General features: G+C 33.4%; 1 protein-coding gene and 1 pseudogene across 7 annotated transcripts in view; one reads left to right on the top strand and one right to left on the bottom strand.

Annotated features, from left to right (window-relative positions):
* ERBB4 (erb-b2 receptor tyrosine kinase 4) overlaps nt 1-23,411 on the top strand; it is a 1,132,189-nt gene that overhangs the window by 348,931 nt on the left and 759,847 nt on the right. The window lies entirely within an intron of this gene.
* Nucleotides 4,355-23,411, bottom strand: part of LOC136793662 (NAD-dependent protein deacetylase sirtuin-7 pseudogene) — a 30,735-nt pseudogene continuing 11,678 nt past the window's right edge.

The raw sequence follows: 23,411 nt of genomic DNA, 5'->3' as shown, positions 1-23,411 counted from the left end.
GTCTTTATATTAAAGTCTATTTTGTCTGATATGAGGACTGACTGTTATTCCAACTTTCTTTTGATTTCGATTTGCGTGGAATATCTTTTTTCATCCCCTTACTTTCTGTCTGTATGTGTCCCTAGGTCTGAAATGGGTCTCTTGTAGGCAGCATATATATGGGTCTCTTTTTTGTATGCATTCAGCCAGTATATGTCTTTTGGTTGGATCATTTAATCCATTTACCTATAAGGTAGTTATCAATATGTATGTCCCTATCACCATTTTCTTAATTGTTTGGGGTTTGTTATTGTAGGTGTTTTCCTTCTCTTGTGTTTCCTGCCTAGAGAAGTTCCTTTAGCATTTGTTGTAGAGATTATTTGGTGGTGCTGAATTCTCTTAGCTTTTGCTTGTCTGTAAAGGTTTTAATTTCTCCATCAAATCTGAATGAGTTCCTTGCTGAGTAGAGTAATCGTGTAGGTTTTTTCCTTTCATCACTTTAAATATGTCCTGCCACTCCCTCTTGGCTTGCAGAGTTTCTGCTGAAAGATCAGCTGTTAACCTTATGGGGATTCCCTTGTATGTTAGTTGTTGTTTTTCCCTTGCTGCTTTTAATATATTTTCTTTGTATTTAAGTTGACAGTTTGATTAATATGTGTCTTGGCGTGTTTCTCTGTGGATTTATCCTGTATGGGACTCTCTGTGCTTCCTGGACTTGATTAACTATTTCCTTTCCCATATTAGGGAAGTTTTCAACTATAATCTCTTCAAATATTTTCTCATTCCCTTTCTTTTTCTCTTCTTCTTCTGGGACCCCTATAAGTCGAATGTTGGTGAATTTAATGTTGTCCCTGAGGTCTCTGAGACTGTCCTCAATTCTTTTCATTCTTTTTTCTTTATTGTGCTCTGTGGTAGTTATTTCCACTCTTTTATCTTCCAGGTCACTTATATGTTCTTCTGCCTCAGTTATTCTGCTATTGATTCCTTCCTGAGAATTTTATATTTCATTTATTGTGTTGTTCATCATTGTTTGTTTGCTCTTTTGTTCTCCTAGGTCCTTGTTAAATGTTTCCTGTATTTTCTCCATTCTATTTCCAAGATTTTGGATCATCTTTACTATCATTACCCTTAATTCTTTTTAAGGTAGACTGCCTATTTCCTCTTATTTGTTTGAGCTGGTGGGTTTTTACCTTGCTCCTTCATGTGCTGTGTGTTTCTCTGTCTTCTCATTTTGCTTAACTTAGTGTGTTTTGGGTCTCCTTTTTGCAGGCTGCATGTTCGTAGTTCCTGTTGTTTTTGTTGTCTGCCCCCAGTGGCTAAGGTTGATTCAGTGGGTTGTGTAGGCTTCCTGGTGGAGGGGACTGGTGCCTGTATTCTGTTGCATGAGGCTCGATCTTGTCTTTCTGGTGGGCAGGACTGCATCTGCTGGTGTGTTTTGGGGTGTCTGTGACCTTATTATTATTTTAGGCTGCCTCTCTTTTAATGGATGCTGTTGTGTTCCTGTCTTGCTAGTCATTTGGCATAGGGTGTCCAGCACTGGAGCTTGCTGGTTGTTGAGTGGAGCCAGATCTTAGCATTGAGATGAAGGTCTCTGGGAGATCTTTCGCCATTTGATATTACATGGAACCAGGAGGTCTCTGCTGCACCAATGTCCTGAACTCGGCTCTCCCACCTCAGGGACACAGGTCTGACACCTGGCCAGAGCACCAAGACCCTGTCAGCCCCACAGCCACCCTGATCAGAAGAGAAACTATAAGCTTCATTCAGAGTTTTTGGGTAGGAAACTCCTTAGGTCTTAGCAACCGTGTCATATTATTTCTGTTTCCTTATTACCTCACCTTTTCACTTAAAGGAAGCACTTTACAACTTCTTTTTGACGTATTCGAATTACCAGAATCACTATTCTAGTGTTTTGGTGCTGTTATTTAGTAAATGAGGGTTATTTGAACACAAGCTCTGTGATACTGCGACAGCCAATCTGATAACCAAGATGGCTGCTGACTCTACCTATCTTCTTTATCTATTCACCCATTGATGGACACATAGTGGCTTCCATATCTTGGCAATTGTGAATAATGCTGCAGGGAACATGGGAGTGCAGATAACTTGTTTTCATTTCCTTATGATATATAGCCAGAAGTGGAATTGCTGGATCCTATGGTAGTTCTATTTTTAATATTTTGAAGAATCTCCATATTACTTTCCAGACAGGCTGAACCAATTTACATTCTCACCAACAGTGTACAAGAGTTCCCTTTTCTCATCTTCATCAACATGTGTTACAGGTTTCAGTGAGGTGATATCTCATTGTGGTTTTGATTTGTGTTTTCCTGGTGATTAGTGTTATTGGGCACCTTTTCATGTACCTGTTGGCCATTCATATGTCTTTTTTGGAAAAAAAATGCCTATTCAGATCATTTGCCCATTTTTTAATTGGACTGTCTGTTTTTGTTTTGTTTTTCTATTGAACTGCATTAATTCTTTATATATTTTGGATATTAACCCCTTATCACTTACATGTTTGCTGATATTTTTCTCCCATTCAGTAATCTTTTTATTTTGTTGTTTGTTTTCTTTGCTATGCAGAAGTTTTTTAGTTTGATGTAGTCTTACTTGTTTATTTTTGTTGTCTTTGCTTTGGGTGTCAAATCAAAAACTCATTGCTTAGACTAATGTCAAGGAACTTACCCTCTATGCTTTTTTCTAGGAGTTTTATGGTTTGAGGCCTTACATTCAAATCTTTAAGCCATTTTGAGTTGATTTTTGTGTGTGATGTAAGATAGGGGTCTAGTTTCATTCTTTTTCATGTGGCTTTTCAGTTTTCCCAATACCATTTATTGAAGAGATTATCTATTTCCCATTTTATATTCTTGGCTCCTTTATCATAAATTTATTGACAGTTTATGTGTGGGCTTATTTCTGGAGTCTCTAGTCTGTTACATTGATCTATGTAACTGTTTTTATACCAATACCATATTGCTTTGATTACTATAGCTTTGTAGTGTAGTTTGAAATTAGGGAGTACGATGCCTCTAGCTTTGTTCTTCTTTCTCAAGATTGCGTTTGCTATTCGGGGTCTTTTGTGGTTCCATATAAATTTTAGAATTGTTTGTTCTATTTCTGTGAAAAATACCATTGGAATTTTGATTGAGATTGTTATCCTCATCTATGTTTGAATCTGTAGATTGTTTTGGGTAGTGTGGATGTTTTAACAATATTAATTCTAATCCACAAGTGTGGAATATCTTTACATTAATTTGAGTCTTTTTCGATTTCTTCATCAATGTCTTACAGTTTTCAGTAAACAAGTTTTTCACCACCTTGGTTAAATTTATTCCTAGGTATTTTATTCTTTTTGCTGCAATTATAAATGGGGTTGTTTTCTTAATTTATCTTTCTGATAATTTATTATTGGTGTATAGAAATACAACTGATTTCTATATATTTATCTTGTCTCCTTCAACTTTAGTGAATTTGTTGATTAGTTCTACTATTTTGTGTGTGTGTGTGTGTGTGTGTGTGTGTGTGTGTGTGTGTGTGGAGTCTTTAGTGTTTTCTCTACATGCAGTATCATGTCATCTGCAAATAGAAACAGTTTTAGTTCTTCCTTTCCAATTTAGATTTCTTTTGTTTCTCTGTGTTGCCTAATTGCTCCGGCTCATAAATCCAGTACTATGTTGAATAAAAGTGGCAAGAGCATACATCTTTTCTTTTTCCTTATCTTGGAGGAAAAGCTTCCAGCTTTTCACTATTAAAAATGATATTAACTGCAGGCTTGTCATATGGTTTTTATTATGTTGAAGTATTCATTCTATTCCCAGCTTGGTATAGAGAGGTATGCTCTACACTTTTTTTTTTTTTTTTTTTTTCTGACAGTGCAGAAATGTTTAAGAAGAATAAAAAGATCTGCTTAGAGCCAAGACTCAAAACCAACCCTTTGTCACATACCAAATACAGAAAATAATTTTCTATAAAGTTAACATTTTTAACAAGAAGTAGTAGAAATAACATTGAAGTTCCTGAGACTAGCCCAGTGAATGATTAATGTGCTCCTCTTGGCCAGCCAGGTCTGGAATAAACTCCTGTGTTGTCTTCTCACAGAAAGGTGTCACAGCTACCTCCTTTTATAGAGCCTACATAGGTGGGAAGTGTCTTCAACAGTCAAACCCATATCAGAGGACAATCATAGCAGTGCAACGGGTTTCTCTACAAGCAGAGACAAGTAACTTAAAACATCACAATGGTAGTGTCACCCTCAAAGATTTCTTAGTAGATCCTATGAGGGTAACCCTGGGCTTCAAGATAATACTTGCCTGTGAATGATAGTTCTTGCCATATGGAAATTTCCCATTGTTTTTCTTCATCAAACATGAGGTTATGTTACTTTCTTTCTTTTTGTGCATTTGGTGCAGCCTCTGCCAAACTAGCTCCCTAGAATGGGGGCTGACAGGTGGGGGGCCCTGTTCCCCAGGCAGAGCCTCCTCTCTGCTTCTGTACAACTTCTTCTTCATCCACATACAGGGCAGTTGTCTGGCAGAAGATGGAGTTTTGCCACCTGCTGTAGAAGGAGATCTCCAGGCTCAGCTTGCCCAAGAGAGCTGCATGATGTCATCACATTTCCCATGAAGTTTCAGGGCAGCCCAGTCATCCTTCAGGGTCCACTGAAGGTTCACAATATAGAGCATTGACCTCCAGCTAGAAGGCTTAGTCAAACCCTAGAGGCAAGGATATATTTTTAGAATCTTTAAGCTGGAACCTAAACACAGGATTGTGTCTGCCTTGCTGCAGTGTTGGTTGCCAACTCCGAGTTTGGAGGCTTCCCCAGGTTCCCCCTATTCCCAAAGTGCACAGTTGTGTCCCAGAGCTGGGAATCACACTTGTGGCAGACCCAGACTGTCTGGTATCAATGGAGGGCAGTGACAAACTGGGTGTAGAGGGGATGTACCTCAACATAATACAAGAAGAAATCTACTTCCAGACTATGACATAGAAACCCTGCATGAGTTTCTATCCATAGCAGTCCTTCTCAAACTCTTTCAGAAATAGAAAAGGAGGGAACATTTCCAAACTAATTTAGCAAGGCCAGCATTTCCCTGATCCAAATCCAGACAAGTACACCACAAGAAAATTATAGGCTAATATCCTTGGTGAACACAGATGCTAAAATCCTCAACAAAATATTAGGAAAAAAATTCAACAATACATTAAAAGGATCATTCACCATGACCAAGTGAAATTTATTCCAGGGATATAAGGATGGTTCAACATCTACAAATCAATCAATATGATATACCACATTAATGAAATAAAGGATAAAAATTATACAATAATCTCAGTAGATGCAGGAAAGCATTTGACAGAATTCAACACTGATTCATGAAAAAACTCTCAAAAAACTTAATTCTTTGTTGATAGGCCACGTCCATGGCCTTCTGGTCTGGAGACCTTATTTGAAGTTCTGAGGAAAACAGTTAATACTTAAAATGGAAAGCAATTAAAAAACCTGTAGATTTTACTAAATATGGTTATGAAGTTACAGTATCAAGCAAGTTGGAGGCTAATGATTATCCCTATCTTCCCTTTTTTTTAACTTTTTATTTTATATTGGAGTATAATTGATTAACAATATTGTGATAGTTTCAGGTGTACAGCAAAGTGATTTAGTTATACGTATACATGTATCTATTCTTTTTCAAATTATTTTCCCATTTAGGTTGTTACGTGATATTGAGCAGAATTCCCTGTGCTATATTCTAGGTCCTTGTTGGTTATTCATTTTAAATATAGCAGTATGTACATGTCAATCCCAAACTCCCAATCTGTCCCTCCCTGCCCTTCCCCTCCTATCATCCTGCTTTAAGGAAATCTTGCCATTTGCTCAGCAAAAATATATTTACTTGAGAAATTGAATGAATGCATTTATATTTGTATTTTTCACACAATTACTCTAGGCTTTTACTCATATCAGTTGCTAGAAAAATATAAACATTTTCAAATTATGCAGGTCCCATGTCAGTGCTTTGAAATAATATGAGAGGGCTTTGCACTGTTCCAGTATCTTTCATTTGTTCCTGTAAACACATGAAATTGACTCTTAAAACTGCTCTCTTATGATCGTACAACTCATTAGAGTTCCTGTTGAATTTCTACTCATTTCTGAGACAACAGTTCACCACTAAGCCCTCATGCATAGAATGTGGAGCTATTACTGTTTGTACCCCCATTCTCCTCCACAAATTTGTTTTATTAATTCATTCAATGAGTGAATCATGAATACTGTATTATAAAGTGTCAACTATATGCCTGGCTCTTAGCTAATCACTAAGGACAGAGTGATCAGGAAGATACAGTCATGGTCTTTCAGAGAAGGCCGATATTAATTGCAGCTGAGAATGTTAAGTATTCAGTAGTGCAAAGTGCTAGGTAAGAAATTGTCATGAGCACCTGCCTTTGAGTATGTGTATGGTGTGTGTGTGTGCTTGTCCTCTCCAGGAAGGCTTCTACCAGAAGTAGTGCTTAAATGGATATTTGAGGGATGAATGGAAGTTTGGTAAAGATTAGAGGAAGAGATACTAGTAGAAGCTATAGTTAGTACAAGCAGTAACTGATGATGGCCTAGAGTGACATAAAGAAGGTGGAATAAAGAAGTGAATGAGAATAGGTGTAAGGCCTTCAAAGAATGTTGATTATGTACTTATACCCACAGTCTAAATGAGCTTTCCGAGGCAATTACTTTTTCTACGCTTACCTTCCTTCCTATTCTATCTCTATACTCACAATCTGATGCTGGAAAACAATTTGGGTCATTCAAGTAAGAGGCGTGGCAAACAGGCTGTTTGCTTGGTTTGCTGAGGGGAGAGATGTCTTTTCAGTCTGGAGTATTGGGTGGGAAACAGCAACCTTATTGACCCATAAAATTCCCTTACCACCATTTAGTATCTCTAAAAGAAAACAGTGTGCATTTAGTAGGACAAACTCTTGTTATTACAAAAAAAATTATGTGGAAAACCAACTTTTAATTTTAATATGGGCTATATTGATTTCATTTAGAATCATACTCAATATTTCATTAGGAAAGAAGATGTCCAGTACAAAATGATAAATAGATTGAGACGTTGCAATGAAGCAACCTCTGGAAGCTGGAAGTACAAGATAAATATGCTAGTATGGTTGCTTTCTGGTGAAAGTTCTCTTCCTGGCTTCTTGTAGTCTTATTGTTCTGTCCTCACATGGTGGAGAGAGAGAGAGAAAGAGCTCTCTCTCTGGTGTGTTTTTTTTTATAAAATCACTATTCTAAGGGATGTAATTCTAAGGGATCAGGGCCCCACACTAATGACCTCATTTAATCTGTTACTTCCTTATACTCCTTATAGGCCTGGGTCCAAATACAGTCACATTGAGGGGTTAGGACTTCAGCAAATGACTACTGGGGAGGGAGAGGCCAATTTGGCCCATAGCACCAATAATAGGTGAGAAAATCAGAGTTTCAACAAGTGGTTATAATAACAGCTGTACTCTCTGAACCTTTAGTTTCTACTGCATTCCTAAAAGTAAATGGGAAAAAAGTACTTGCTATAGAATATTGGGGAAATATCATAAAACACTCTTTTCTCTAAGGTAGCAGGAAAGATAAAAGTTATAATACATTTTGGGAAAATATATGTAGAGTAGCCATTTTCATAATGACTTTCTTTGTAACTGTTTCTTTTGATATCAAAGAAATAGCATATGCACACTAAGATGAAAAATGTAATATGCATTTTAAAATTGTTATGTTTAATATCTCAACATACAGTCTGTATTGTTATTAAATAAGGAAAATTTTCATATGAAGAAAATACAGAGAATTAATCTAAGTTGAACATTTCACGTGTCTGTGACAACAATTTCATTTTCATAGAAAGGATTATGAATCTTCATGTAAAGAAATTATGGGGTCAGAAAGTCTCCAGTATAGCACAGATGCTATTAAAGTTAAGAAATTGGAAACATCTAAAATGCTTATTGTATGTTCTGATATACATGTGGATTTAAATTTAATCCAATAAAATACATCAGGAGAGTGTTTTTCTGAGTTAAAAATTATTTTGAAACTTTAATTCTATACTTTCCTTAAAGTATAAAAGAATGAAAATGAATAAAGTTCCTTAAGCTATATATTTAGTTACTTATTGTTCATCTAATTAAGAAATTATGATATAGAAAAATACATATATATATATATATATATATATATATATTCTTCCCTTTAGATAAGCAGTTATCAGCATGTAATGCCAGAAGTGTTATAGTATTGTTCAGAGTGATGCAACTGTTACTGGCATATTTTGGCAGTTTCCCTTTAAGATGTCTATCTCCTTCCCTGATAAACTCAGTAAGCAGTAAAGCTCACCTTCTTAGTGTTTTGAATTCTCACTGCCTACAACCATCCAATAACACTCTCAAGATCTCCATATGAAATCCCTGTTTCTCATGTCGCATTTCAAGACTAGTGAAGTGTCTTCCTTATCATCATTATTCCTTTCCTCTTCTAAATCTCAATTGTATCCTATTCCAGTATAAGGTCTTGCCTTAGCCATTTTCATATATTTCAAAATTTTTTTCTCCTTTTCCAGGTCTCTTTTCTTCGATGAAATCTTCCTCTAAGATAATTAAGTATATTATATAATATGTTATAGTAGTATGTACCAAGGAGAAAAACCAATGAGAGAGTATCCTGGAATTTTAAATAAGGTGATATGTGGAAGGCTTCACTGAAAAAGTGACTTTTGAATGAAAGCCTAAAGAAAGAGAAGGAATTAGCCTTGCAGATATAAGAGGGAAGCACAGTCCAGGCAGAGAGAAGAGTTAAAAACATGCCTGGCATGCACAAGAGATTCATCTTTAACCAGTTATTTTTTTCTGTTTTCAAGCTTTGTAAATATTCTTTAAATAAGGGGGATATAGACCGTAAGAGAAGAGATCATATAGCATAAAATAAGCAAATATTTAAATCCTTTCAGGACTTCCCTGCTAGCGCAGTGGTTAAGAATCCGCCTGCCAATGCAGGGGACACGCTCACCGCAACTAGAGAAAGCCTGTGTGCAACAACGGAGACCCACTGCAGCCAAAAATAAATAAATCCTTTCATCAAGTAGCTACTTTTTGCAATATTGTTTACAATAATATATATTAACCTCTGAAACTCAATTTTAAAGAAGTGTATGCTTTTGATTAGTACAGTCTGATTTAATCTTTCACCTAATTGTTTAAATTTCAAAAAAAGGTAAAACTATTCATAAAGTCATATACATTTTAGAAAAGAATGGCAGGATGAAAGAAAGGAACTTACACTTCCTTATATGACACAAAGTTAGGTTCTAGTCTAAACTCTTTGAGTAGATGACCTCCTCTGTTAGATAAAATTCTGTCTCCTTTAAGCAGGTAAATTTCTATCCATTTTATAGATGAGATTAGATGTAAAAAGTTCAAGTAACTTGTCCAGATCAGAAAAGTAATAAATTGCAAGACTCAGTCTGTCATATTACAAAGTCTATGCTGTTTTATAACTATGTAATTTGTTTATGACATTATATATAAGCAGTCTTATCCCAAAGAATCCCTAAAAAAATGTTTCAGGTCTTAAACTTGTTCTTGTTATCCTATATTTAATATAGCATGAATAACATTAACAAACTTAGATCTGATTCCACTTCAGTTGAAATAATGTTTCATGATTCTTTGAGTTCATAACTAATATGTTTATAGCACACGGTTAAAGACAAATTAATTTCCCATCTTTCATATATTATCATATGAGAACAGATGCTACTGTTTCAAATACATAGCATTGTTCACTGGAAAACAAACAGAATATTCCATTAATTGAAAAAGTCTTTAATATAAATCATGATCTACTATCATTGTTCAAATTGACTCCACTGTCTTTTATCTCTTTAATGTGACTGAATCGGCTACATTTCTCTTATTCTAGCTCTTATCACAAGGATTTTTTATGGCAATCTTTTATTCTTGACAAAAGTTTTATTATACCATCACTGATCATTTTAATAGGAACAGAATGATAGAATTTGAAGAGATTACTTTTCTAGAATATGTTTATACCCAATTCCATTTTAGAAACTCTTGCAGAATAGGCATTTATAAATATCACTGTACTTAATTGTACTTATGAAAATCTTATTAAAGAGTTTTTTTCAGTACTTGTCAGAAAAAAAAGCATGGTGAATTGCAAACCATAGTATGCATGATCATGCTACTTATGATTCCTTAAAACTGTAGTAGAAGAACTTTTAAGAATAGAACATAGAGATAGTTCATAATGCATTTGGGTGAAAGTATGTGGCATTATGTATAAGCCATCCTCAGTTATTTGTTTCCTTTTTAAAATTTAATGTATAACATAAAAAGGTCACTGCGAAATACATGTAGTGCCTCATTTAATCCCATGCAATAATTACAAACATAAAACCATTTTATAACTGTATCTAAGTAATTTGTTTAAGGACACAGAGTCAGAAGGGCAATCCTAGGATGTGAACCCAGACACTTTGACTTTAGTGGTATCCCTCTCTTAAGCATTATTTGACTACCTCCAATTACCCCTCTCCCTGGCTGTGTCAGATCCTGTGCTAGGTGCTGAGGTTGCAGTGGTATACATGATAGCTGTGCAATAACTGGCCTGGGTTACATTGACAGCCTGTTACCGTAAAATAGGTCTGTGGAATCAGGACCATATGAAAACTGAATGAATTTGCAAATCATTAGTTCAGTGCTGTAACCAACAAACTTATGAGAAGTCAGAACCACTGATTATAAAAATATGAATCAAATCATCATGGGTATGGTAGGAACTCACAAGAGGGAATTCTCTCCCACATATTAGGAGTCTTGAAGAAACTAGAACAGTCTTTCCTCTTGGGTTTTAGGAGTAGTATTCATGAAACTCTTTAACAATGGCATTTGACATCAGATTAAAATGTTATATAATCAACTCAGTTTCAAAAAAATTCTCACCACATATTTTGATTTTAAAAAGTGGTTATTGATGTCTTATGAATAACTGTCTATTCTAACTTTTAATTCATGTTGCTATCAAATTGGTTTTTTTTAATAAGAGAACACAATGCCATTTGTTATTACTGACATGTAACGAGGCTTATGACTAATAAAAAATATGGTATTTGATAACTGAATGGAGTTAGTTTGCAGGCATTGGTTTAAATTTCAACATTTGAGGATTTTTTGAATTCAGAAGGTAAATGGCACAATTTTCACTAACAAGATAAAAAATGATATTTTAAAATTAGACCTTGCTTAAAATAATTTATATTTGCATTATAAAGTGATTTCCTGTTGTTGACTGAGAAAGAGAAATTTCAAAAACCTATAGTTTTTTTCTGCTTTGGCTAGAAATAAAGGTAGAAATACAAATACGGAGACGTGATTCGTGTAAAATTTTACAAATAAATGATATTCTGGGAGAGACAGAAAGGTTTAGAATTGTGTAACTGTTGGTTGCTGATGTTATCTCTGGAAGCCAATCATAGATACTTAAAGTCAAGGGAGACTTTGATTCACATTTCTTTATCCAAGCACAGCCAAATGGAAAAATCATATATTTGGTTTAGAAACAAAACAGTTAACATTTTGTAAAAAAAAAAAAATTAGAAAGAAAAAAATGATAAAGTCTTTTGCTTCATTTGGAGGACAATTTCTAATTATTAATGTGAAAAAAATAATTTACTTTACCAGTAATAGAATCCTTAGTAATTAGAAGGCAAAATACTCCAAAGATGAGATATCATTGTTTGTAAAATCAGTTACTAACTTATTTTGTAAAAATAGAAAAAAATAGATCTGAATAGATTTAATAGATTGCTTAATTTATGCAAGTTTTAAAACATTAAAACTTGATGTTTTATGTTGATAATCATTATCATTTTAGAGATTTATGTTTGGCTAACCTTTGATAAATCAGATAATATTTAACTATCCAAAAGGATGAATAATAAAACAAATAATCTTTCAATAATGTGACTGTCCTTTTGAATGTCACTGGTCATTTATTTAGAAAGAATTTCTTACTTTCCCCAAACTCATTTTTCCATTTCCTGATAGTAGGCAGGATTGGAGATTAAGATAATGATATCTTTCTGTGACCTGAGTGACATAGAAAGTTCAGAAATATCCAGCTGGTTCATTAGTGATTTATTACCTTCTTCCAAACAGATATGAAGGGGACGGAGACTAGATTGAATTAATAACGTGTTTAGGCTCTGAGATTTCAGGAAGGATTTTAATTACTAGTGTGTTGTTTTCATGGGTGCCAATGTGATCTGTGATGTCAAAATGTGCACAATGTTTTCATATTTTCCAGAGTAACAGAGTGGTTTGTTAAAAGTTGGTCAGATCATGTCATTCCTCTTTTCAAAACTTTCCCAGTGCCTTCCATCTCATACACAAAGTCAAAATCTTTGCAGAGGTCTCCAAGTTCCTATGACACCTACACTCCATTATGTTTTTGAGTTCATTTCTTATTGCCTTTCCTCCTCCTTCACTCATCTCCAGCTGTAGCAGCCTAATCATTGATTTTGGAACGAACCAACCTTATTTCTGCCTGAAGGTCTTTACTTGCTGTTCCCTTGGTGTGAATTGTGCTTCTCTCTCACACCTGTAAGAATAATTTGCCTCTTGCTTTAGGTTTTTACTCAAATGCTACTTTCCCAGTGAGGCCTTCCCTATGCCACCCTATTTAAAATTTCAACCCATATTCCTCTTCTCTCATTTTTCCTCCTTAGTATATATTACTATATCATACTATATAATGTGTGTATTTATCTTTTATTTTCATCTATCTCCCTAGATGTAAGCTTCTTAAGATCAGGGATTTCTGACTTGCTTGTTCACTTTTGTATCCTCTGTGTCTGGCACATTGGTAGATGCTCAATTAATAATTTATACAAAATTATTTATATAGATAATTTATATAATTAAATAAAATGAATTTCGGTGAATAATTTATATAAAATTAATGTTTTATTGTTATTAATATAATATTAGTAGTATAATTAGCTGGTATACATAAAAAGAGTTTACCAGAAGTTAGTCTACATAAAACCAATAATTTTAACTGATATTTTACTTAACTGATCATTCATCTTATTTTAAAAAATATGCCTTCTCCATGTTTAAGAATCATATTTCTGATATAGATCTAGCCTATAGTGAAATTAGCCTTATTACTATTACCTTATTACATTGAGTTATATGGTATTGTTAAGATGAACTTAATTCATATATTTAAATATTTCAGTATCAAAATATATCCTCAGTGCCTAGTATGTTTGTAGTATATAGCATAGTATGTAGCAGGTCCTGAATACATATTTATTGAATCAATGAATAGATGAATGTAGAAATGATACATAAGCACTTTTGATAAACCAAGTAAAATTAATATCACTGATAAAAGCACCACCATTTTAAATAAAATTACATGCTCATTTAAATGAAGAGAGATATAATGAAGTATTTGTTTAAATGAGTTTACTACATTTCAAAGGCAATTTATAGTACAATTCTAACTTTGTAACCAAATTAATATTCATTTGACAAATATTTCTTGAGTGTTGCTATCATTGTCTAGAAAATAGGATGAATAAGTTTGAGTCTTTCCCCTATGATCTTTCTCTTCTCAATCTTCCACTTTCTTTCTCTCATACACACATAAATGCACATATGCAAACATACTCACACATGATAAGTGCCGACAAACAAAAAGATAATAGGAATGTGTAATAAGGATATATGATTGTTAACATACGGTACACATGACAGTTTTACAAAAGAGGCAGACACTCAAATAAACCACTGCTTTCTGGACAGCAAGCCAAAATATTGGGGGGTACTGTAGGCTGTTCTAGCATAGTATCAGTATCATTCCCTTTAGATGAATTTTAAAATATAGAACGTGCTTTGGAAACTCTGATTTACTTTTTTAATGAAGGAAATATTTTGACATAGTTATCTTCAGAATGAAGCAATACTATTATAAAAATATTAGGAATAAAAAGCCAATTTTAGCCAGTTAAAAGTCTTACATGTTTCTCATCATTTCTGAAAATATTTATTGATTAAATCAATAATGAAAAAATCCAACCTGGATACACCTTATTACAACAATCCAGAATGCCATACAGAGAAGCACAGGCTCCTCTTAACATGTTCAGTCAGCCCAAGCTGTGTTAGAATTGGGGCTAAAATAAACACTCCTAAAATGTGTTAAAATATTGTAATATATTTAGAGCAGATTTCATGTAAAGAGGAAAACAGCATGCTCCACTGATTTTTATGTGTTTTTAAAGGTAATTTAACATCGTTATGGTTGCATGCTAATATGTTCATAGGAAAGAGAGAAAATAATCAACAAATATGGGGTAATTAATCATAAGGGTAAGTTATAAAAGAAGGAAAACTTGGATAATTAAATTTTAAATGAACTTAATATCTAATTGATGAATTCTGAGAAAAGAGAAACGTATGTGTATGCATCTGAATTTTTGTTAGTTTTCCTTCCAGCTTGAATTTAAAAGAGTTGACATTTTTGCAAATTCTTCCTGGAAATGTATTTGACAAGTGCTACTTTCAAACTCAGAAACAAATACTACCCTAGTGACTGATTGATTCCTTGGTCCAGGTTTATAAAATTACTCTGGAACAGACCATATTTAACACGAATGATAGGTTTGTGTGATGCTAATTAATTAGTCATATGATACTAATTAGTTAGCACTCCTCAGTTGCTCAAGTGAACATATTTCTTTTTGGATCTTCCTGCAGAGGAAATGCTTTTTGGAAGAGTATATCAGTAATTCAAAATTAATTTTGAATTTGTTTGCTTCTAACTTCAACAAACTCTTTTTGACCTACAAGTATTGCAAAGTTGATAGCCAGTGGTCTGATTAGCACTATTATTATATTTATTAGGCAAACACTTTTAAGCCAGACAATGTTCCAAACTCTCTACAAATATTAGCTTATCTAAACCTCACAATAACTCTACAATGTAGGTACTACTACAAACTTTAATTAATACAACTTTCATATTAAGTAGTATTGAAACTTATTCATACTATAAATGAAAATAACCAATAGCCTTAAAAGTTTTTCCATGTTAACTTTCTGAACATTTTCACAGAAACCTTCAGATACATATTTTCAGGTGAAAAAGATGAAACAGTTTTCTAAAGATACATTTAGAACCAAATACTAGGGAAAACTTTAGCAGTTTACATATATGACTTTTCCTATTTGTCTACATATTCCTTTTCCCTTATGTCCCTTAAAGGGATTGGTTGATTTGCCACTGAGTGTATCTGTGCAGGTTAATCTCCCCAAGGTGGGATGAAATTAAATAGATCTTTTCTATTTTGTATAGTGTAGAAGAAAGGGGGCTTTGTTAAACTGAGACCATCACCAGTGTCTGTGGTAAAATTAATGTTCTATAATTATTAGCTACCATGACCTTCTGAAGAATTTTAAACAAGGAAAGTCCAGATAACTGAGCATCTTCAATAAACTGTTTGTTTTGTTAAAAATTCTTCAGTTCCAGTCTTCTATTACCTTAACATGTCTGCAAATAGTTTGACTACATGAATTACTATTTGACTCTGTCCTGATGTCAACTAATATCTTTTCTTATTTCACTGGACTGACTATGCTAGGGACATGGCTCAGACTGGCATTCAGTGAATTTTGACCAGTTTTTTGGCTGTCCCTAGAGTCTCTTGGACCAGAAGATCAGTAAATATTCCATATTTTTTTGGTATAAGAAAATCTGAGTTGGTTAGTGCTAATTGCTCATCCCTAATAATTTAAAATTTGGAAGTTTCTGGTTGGCACTTTCATGAGCAGCCTTGAGGAACCCTACAAGTCTGAAGTATAGCTGATAACTCAGATAAAGCTGGTTTTAAAAGGTAGGCCAGGCTCTCTATAATGTTTTATGGTCTTAAAAATTATCTGTGCATGTACTGAAAGGTAGCTTAAGAAAGCTATGTAGTCTGAATAACTTTGATTTAGGTGGTCTCTCCTCTGTGACCATAAGAACAAGGCTTATAAGCATGAGAGACTCCAAAGTTTGTTATGTACCCATGTTAAATCCCCTTAAATAATTATGTTCTTGGATTTGGGTAACTTACATAGGCCTGTCAGTATATATATTAAATCTCTAATAAGGTTCATTCAAATTTTAATGTAATATATACTGTACAATATACTAGAGGTTAAAAAACAATAGAACAATGTGTAGAAAAATAAACAAAATTAAAATACTTATTTGTGATTAGTAATGAGTTAATAGCTGTAAGTAGTTTGGGGTCACTGGGTAAGGTAAAATTATACAAAAAAATTTTTTTTCTAACACATGCTGGTGAGAATGTGAGGAAATTGGAACCCTTGTGAATTTTTGGTAGGAATGTAAAATGTTATAGCCATTGTGAAAAACAGTATGGTGGTTCCTCAAAAAATTAAACATAGAATTACTGTGTGATCTATCAGTTCCACTTCTGGGTATATACCCAAAGAAGTTCAAATCAGGGATTTGAACAGATATTTTTACATTAATGTTCATAACAGCATTATTCACAATTGCCAGAAGAACACTGATGGATGAATGCATAAACAAAATGTGGTATATGGATTCAATTAAATATTATTCAGTCTTAAAAAGGAATCAAATATTGACACATTCTAAAACATAGATGAATCTTGAAGACATTATGCTAAGTGAAGTAAGCCAGTCACAATTATTACATGATTTGCTTATATTAGATCTCTAGAATAGTCAAATTCAGAGGCAGAAAATAGAATGGTAGTTGCAGGGGGCTGAGGTGCAGGAAGAATGGGGAGTTGTTGTTTAATTGATACATAGTGTCAGTTTAGGAAGTTGAAAAACTTCCATTGTTTAATTGATACATAGTGTCAGTTTGGGAAGTTGAAAAACTTCCGGAGATGGATGGTGGTGACGATTTCACAGCAATGTAAATTTGCTTAATGCCACTTAACTGTACACCAAAAAATGGTTAAAATACTAAGTTTTATGTTATATATATTTTGACATAGTAAAATAACTTACCTATTAAAAAATAGAACATTTTCGAAAAGGTAATAGTACTATCTTCAATCAGTCACAGTAGTACAATGGGAATTTTTCCTTTTAATAAGGGATTTTTTCTATAAATTAAGCATTCTTATATGAGCATTCCTTCTATAAGTTAAAACATATATTATTATGATTTGGGTCTATTTGCTGAACTATCGTAAGAGTCCTCTTACCAAATGTCTTAACCATTAAGCAACTTCATAGTTTGAGTCTTGAGAACACCTGTCTTAAATAGGTGAAAATAAAAATTAAAAAGTTTATCCATCAAATGTATATTTTCCCACTTAAAATTCTCTTATTATAGTTTCAAGTTTAATAAAAATTTTCAAGTTATAATTTAAAGAACTGAGTATGAATTTTAGAGTGTGATCACTTTTCCATAGACCCTTAGAAAACACTACTTAACTGTATAGTTTCAGAGGCTTCAGCAAACATAAATTTCTAACAGCTTTTTATAAAGAGAAATAGTTTTAAACAAAGTGATACAAAACTGGAATAAAGACACAGTGGCATATGTTAAATTTTCAGACTTATTATGGGCAATTTCCCTAAGTACTTCTAGGCCCTATAGACAGAAAACTTAGGTTGAAATCAATGCTCTGTGTTTATGGTACTAGCCATACAATTTTTTTTAACATCTTTATTGGAGTATAATTGCTTTACAATGGTGTGTTAGTTTCTGCTGTATAACAAAGTGAATCAGCTCTATGTATACATATATCCCCATATCTCCTCCCTCTTGAGTTTCCCTCCCACAATCCCTACACCACCCGCTAAGTCAGAAAGAGAAAAACAAATACCGTATACTAACACATATATGTGGTATCTAGCTATACAATTTTGGGTGAGATGTTTATCAGTGTTAAACCTCAGTTTCCTTGTATATAAAATAGTAATGACATTACTTTTCTCATAGGTGTGTGGTTACTTTTCTCATAGGTGTGTGAGATGACTAAGGTCCACGATCATATATTCAAAATTCTGAAATCCATAAAGCTTTAAAACTAACAGTTTTTTTCTATTTTTAAGTTGGCTCCAAAATTAATTTAGCAAAAAACCTTACCTAAACCGACTTGAGACAATTTTTAGCCTTTATTGATCCCACTCATTGTGGCTTTTCATGTTTTACTATGAATTATTAAACTGGTTAAATATGGGGTGCTGTCAACCCAGATGGGGCATGACATAAAATGGTACATGCACTTGAATTACCTGAAATCCTAAATATATCTGGCTCTAAGGAATTGGGGTGAGTGATTGTGCATTTCTATACAGAAAACACGAAATAAAATACTTTGCACATATTCAGCCCTTAACTTAGCTATTATGATTATTAATTTGGGCACTTGTAAGAACTTGAAGTTAGAAACCACACTATTTCATTTAAGATATGGTCAGAGGAGTCACTTGAATTGATGTAAAATTTGCCAGAGCAGTAAACAAGTACTATTACCTAAGAATTAGTGCTTTTATGAGATTTCTGCTTCTTTCCTTACATACAATGTAAAATTGTATTGCATCATTTAAATTTTTCAGGCCAAATTATTACAAACTACTGTATTAAAATTGCTTATATTAGTCTCACCTTTTAAAAGTTGACTTCTATCAAAATAATTTTATTCTTGAATGCATATTTCTGGTTATGCATGATTGATTATCTTACAATTAAAAAAAAAACTTTCCATTTTCTTGCCCTACCCTTACTTCTCAGTTGTGGCATAAAAGAATGAACATCGTGACTAGAGGGAATCAGGCATATTCAATTCCTTAGTTCTGGTCAGTTTGGTTCCTGGGTTACTTACAAGATGGGCTGTAAACATTTCTGAAATGAGCTCTTGAAATACACTTCTTAAATATGATTTTTACAGATGAGATATGGAGAATGTTAAGTATGCATTTGTTTATTTTTATTTTATAAAGATAATGTCCATGAAAACAATAAGGAACTTATGAATTATGCTTGTATCATATCAAAAATTATGCTTTGGAGAATTTCTGTTATCTACTATAACCACTTCTATTTTTTGCTAAATTAGGAAGCCTAAAATTATTTTATGAGAACCACAAGTATCTTTTTAAAAGCCATATGTTTCATTTAATTAATTTAATATTAAAAATAGCCTTATTTAAAAATTTGTAAGAAAAGTAGGACTTCTACTGATTTGTTATGTGGCAAACTTTTAATAGCAGGCTAAGAAGTAAATATTTTTCAAGGCTTTTTTCTGAATCTGAGAATTTTTTTTTGTTTTTCTTAGAATGTGGCAATGGTCAGCTGTCTAAGACAACTTACAAGTGATAACTATTGGTATTCAAAATCCTTTAAAATACTGACAAGCTGGTATTTTTAAGGGAGGGGAAAAACAAAGTTATATTACCAAATTTATAATATATTCCGACAAGTGAAGACTCTGGTAATACCTACAATGAAATAATATTTGTTACAGTTAACGGTGAATTTTATGCAGTCATTTTTTTACACTATATAAAATTTTAAAAATTTTATTAGGATTTTACTGCAATGTAACATGCTACAATAGTTCAGCTTCTCAAAATAGTGTGTGGGCAATCTCTGAACTTCCTGTATTAAATTTTTAATGCATTTTCATTTTAGTATATCACAATAAATATGGCTTCTGTAAGTGCAATATAAACAGTTTTTGTTTATTTTTTCATATTAATAATTTAGAGTCTTTATACCCCTAAAACCCTAAACATTTTATTTCCATATAGCTAAATAGATGGAAGTACACCATTTTGATATTCTTTTTGAGAAGCATCACTTTTCTTTTAAAATCTGACTATGAAGGCTTTAAAAGCCTTCAGATATGCCAGCAAGAATATAATTAAATTTTTTTTTCTTTAATTATTACATTAATTTTGAACAGACCTGTCTCAGAGGATCATCATTTTAATTTCCCAGCAGCATGTAACAATTAGATCTGTGCAATTATGACTTAAACAATGAACATTCTCAATAGGTTAATGTATTATTAAGCAACAGCTAACAGGTTGTATGATCCTAATGAGAAAGCCAGGTTGTACTGTCAGCACATATTTGACACAAATGGTATATTGTTGCAAACAGTGACATGTGACACAGTATTGTCCCTGGAACAGAATACCCTAGTTTAATGCTACAGTCATTTAAAAGACAGAAAATAGTTTCTTGGCTTTTGTGTTCATTAAAGATAAATCTTGGGCTGCTTTGTAGGCCAAAATAAAACATTATTTTTGAAAGGAAACAAAGTGTATATATATATATAAATTATTTCTCTTCACCTCTTCCCTAAAATTTTTTCTTCTTCCTAACACTTATGTTTCATAATTTAACTTTGTTCTTTTATTTTTTTTATTTTTTTATTTTTTTTTTTGTGGTACACGGGCCTCTCACTGTTGTGGCCTCTCCCTTTGCGGAGCGCAGGCTCCGGATGCACAGGCTCAGTGGCCATGGCTCACGGGCCCAGCTGCTCCGCAGCATGTGGGATCTTCCCAGACCGGGGCACGAACCCGTGTCCCCTGCATCGGCAGGCGGATTCTCAACCACTGCGCCACCAGGGAAGCCCTGTTCTTTTAAATTGTTCATAATTTAGCAATTCTGTGTTATATTCTGTTCATCTTATAGATATGTGCTGATAAATCTTCAACATTTTTTAGCTTTTATTACTTTGCATGACTATAAAAAGTTGATAACAGATTTGTATTTTATTAGCATTTGTGCTGCAGATGCAGGAGACATCTTAAATTCTAATTTAATGCACCTTTAAAGTCCTTTTTATTAGCCTGTTAATTCCCAGCTGTACTGTTTTATTGAAATGTGCATTACATTTGTGCCATAGTCAAAACAGTAGTATAGATCTAGAATTGTAAGGAAAAAATACCTCTAGTAGTTGGATAAACTACACACTCAACAAAGTCTACTATAAACATTGTGGGCCCCTTGAAGTTGTAATAGTAATTACATATCTTTTAGTATTATAGACAAAGAATTATGCATATACATATCGATAGGTAAGACATTTTATTGGTAGGTAAAAGTAAGACATTTAATATTTATGACAATTATTAAATTCCATTTTAAACATGAATTTTATTATATAGTTTCAGAAATATACATGCCTAGAAATCTAGATTCACTAATACGTAATAACAATGCTTCCTTAAGAACTACAATCATAGTGTTCTAAGAGGTCAATGCATTTCACATGAATGAAAACTTTTCTTTGTGGTTTAATGTAATAAGGAAATGTGCATTTGTTATGCTCAAAGGCCAACCTGATTTTAGTTTTTCTCTCACCAGAGCTCCTGAACCATTTTATGACTCTTGTCAGTATTCTGTGTATGACCCATCAGGTGTCAAGATAGAGAAGATTGGGGAAACAGATAGTCCACCTCTAATTAAATACCAAACATCTCCCCCACCATTTTTATTTGTGTTTCCCCAAATGGGAAAGCAGATGGCATCACTTGAGCCTATGTAGTGACAACCACCTTTTAAAACTTCTGCTGAAATGGAAAAGTGGTGACAATGCCAATTCAGCCATTACAGCTCATTCTCATAATGGACAAGATGGCAGATTAGTTGGGAGGGTGTTAAAGCACCTTGGAGGTATAAATATAAGCCATCTTCCTTACCACTGCATCAGTCCAGCCATATCCAAACCCAGGGAGAAAAACATGTGAGTCTTGCTTTATTTTGTACATAGCAGGAGCTGGCAGTAAAGTTACATGGTAAAATAGATTTCCAACATTTTCCCTGCCATGAATTGTAATTTTCCAAGGTTTCCTCTGTGACAGAGTTTACAAAAGGGAGCTTTAGTAAAACTATCATTAGTTTCATGGATCAATATGGTTTAGGGAATACAAAACAACTTTAGTTGTTTAAAAATAGAATCTATCAGAGGGTGTCCCCCTCCTCCCCATGGATATCAAATCATGCTATTGATCTGTCTACAGTGTAACTGTGAAAAATTTTCAGATATCAGGTGGACTACCTGAGAATACAAATAAAGCCACTCTACTAACAAGGATAGTATATGGTTCCTGAGAGACCTCCTGAGTATCCCAGTATGAATCCTTCTCTAAAAGATGTGGCCTCTGTCTATGATAAGACCATGAAAGATAAGAAGAGGCTTAAGACCAAAAGTATTATTCTATTTTTTTCCTATTCTCTTTTCCTATATCTTTCACCATTTGTCCAACAGATTTCATCAAGTAATTCTGAAAAAAAAAGTTAAAATGGAAAAACATATATGGAAAGCAACATAAAATAAACACAGACTGAAATATAATCTCCACATACATGCGATAGTAGTATGATTACAATATTTAGAGGAAAGAGAATTGAAATAAATAATTATGAAATCCAGGAATTATTGCCCTCAATGCACAAATTGTTTGAAAGATTAACAAAGTTCTATTTCAATTTAGGCATTATTATGCCTAACACAGTTAGTCTGTCTTGATTTTAAAGACTGAATATTGGGGGGGGGTTAGAATTATGACACGAAGGAAATGAAAAAGAATACATATACCTACAAGTAGGTTGTAAATTTTTGTTTCTCAATATGCTTTTTATTTTTAAAAAATATAGTCAAAACTCATGTGCAGTGCAGAAAAATCGGATGATTCCTTAAACCAGTGGTTCTCAATGGATAAAGCATCATTTAGGGGAATAAGTTAGAAATTCAAATTATTGAACAGACCTACAGAATCAGAAAATGGGGGTACGACTCAGCAATCTGTATTATAATAAGTCTTCTGCATGATTCTTCTGTAGTCTAAAGTTTGAGAACCACTTCCTTAGACCTTTGTTTACTAGAGCTACATTTACTAGTGAAATTATATACTTACTGATAAACTGGTAATTTTCCAGGGGTATATATTAACTTAATTTTTTAAAAATGCGTTTAGTCCTATACTGATCAATGTTCTGATCCTTAAGGAAGGGCAGTGAAATTTAAGGAAACTTGTAGTTAGCCAAATAAACCTAATTCAGATGTGTTTGGATATTTTATACATTACTGAGCCTGCATATATATGTGTATATATAAATATATATATATAAAATATATATATATATATATATATAATATATATATATATATAAAGGGGACACGAAGGCTCAGCAGCAATGGCCCACGGGCCCAGCCACTCCGCAGCATGTGCAGCATGTGGGATCTTCCCGGACCGGGGCACGAACCCGCGTCCCCTGCATCGGCAGGCGGACTCTCAACAACTGCGCCACCAGGGAAGCTCTGCATATATTTTTTAA

This window comes from Kogia breviceps, chromosome 2 (genome assembly GCF_026419965.1).
Source record: "Kogia breviceps isolate mKogBre1 chromosome 2, mKogBre1 haplotype 1, whole genome shotgun sequence".
In the NCBI taxonomy this organism is placed as follows: Eukaryota; Metazoa; Chordata; class Mammalia; order Artiodactyla; family Physeteridae; genus Kogia; species Kogia breviceps.
The sequence above is the reverse complement of the archived record's forward strand: the minus strand, read 5'-3'. Positions and strand labels throughout refer to the sequence as shown.